The following is a 1375-nucleotide window of genomic DNA, read 5'->3' as shown; positions in this document are numbered from 1 at the left end:
ATCATCTCAAGTAATGTGATTATGCATGTGGTACCACGCACAGGTAAGCATGTAAACACATGTCACATATACTTATGTGCGTATGGGTGCAGTGTAGAGGTCAGAAGACAACATGGAATTGGTTCTCTGCATGTGCAGGGATTGAACTCAGGTCATTATCAGGCTAAGTCAAAAACCAATTGATCTGAATGGGCCTAGCATGTGTCTAAGATCCCAGGACTCTGGCTTCTGAGGCAGACCTACATGAGGAGACTATGAAACACTTTTAAATAAAACAATAAATATTTTGGCAAGGTGCTAAAAAATTTATACCATACTCTATAGCTTCGGTGGTGGATTTCAAAGAGGCTTGTGGTTTTTTTTTTTACAAAAATGGTGTGGATCTGGCATGATGAGCCACACCATTGACCATAGGCAGATCTGAGGGGCAGTCAGATTTGGTCATCCAGAAAAGCAGCAAATGAAAATAAATTCAACATTTCTCCAAGTCCATAACATAATTTCTGTGGGTGCCCTAAGATCTGGAGATTCAGGCTAAGGATAGCCAATAAGTCTGCGTAATTGATCTTACAATGAGGAAGGTGAAAAAACACCAACAACAAAAAACAAAACAACAAAAAACTGGATAATGAAAAAAGGGAAAATGGGGTTGGAGAGATGACTCAGTATTAAAGAGCCCTGGCTGCTATTCCAGAGGTCCTGAGTTCAATCCCCAGCAACCACACTGTGGCTCACAACCATCAATATGGCACCTGATACCTTCTTCTGGCCTGCCGATAAACATGCAGACAACACTCATACATAAAAACATAGGTAAAAAGTAAATCTTTTTTTTTTTTTAAGTTTTTTCGAGACAGGGTTTCTCTGTGGTTTTGGAGCCTGTCCTGGAACTAGCTCTTGTAGACCAGACTGGTCTCAAACTCACAGAGATCTGCCTGCCTCTGCCTCCCGAGTGCTGGGATTAAAGGCGTGCGCCACCACCGCCCGGCAACATAAGTAAATCTTAAAGGGAAAAAAAAAGTGTAGGCTTTGCGTAAGTGGTACCTTTCACCAGGGCCCTCAGCAGGAGAGGCAGAAGCCGTGCAGGTCTCTGAGGTCAAGGCCTGTCTGCTGTGCAAGCCAGTTTTAGAATACCCACCCAAGACTTCATGCTGGAGAGACACTGCCTCAAAAGCTAAAATGTATTTACTAAGAAAAGAAAGATGACGTCAGGAAATAAGGGTATGTGTAAGGCATTTGGGATGTAGCTCAAAAAATGTAACCTAGATTTAGCATGCGCCATCACTGGGGTTCTGAGTTCACACCCAACAACAACAAAGTTATCAAAGGTTTTAGACCTCAGGATGGAGGGAGGGAGAGGACACAGCCTGGGGGG

The sequence above is a fragment of the Microtus ochrogaster genome, unplaced genomic scaffold (assembly GCF_000317375.1).
Source record: "Microtus ochrogaster isolate Prairie Vole_2 unplaced genomic scaffold, MicOch1.0 UNK108, whole genome shotgun sequence".
Taxonomy (NCBI): domain Eukaryota; kingdom Metazoa; phylum Chordata; class Mammalia; order Rodentia; family Cricetidae; genus Microtus; species Microtus ochrogaster.
This window is presented reverse-complemented; position numbering follows the sequence as displayed.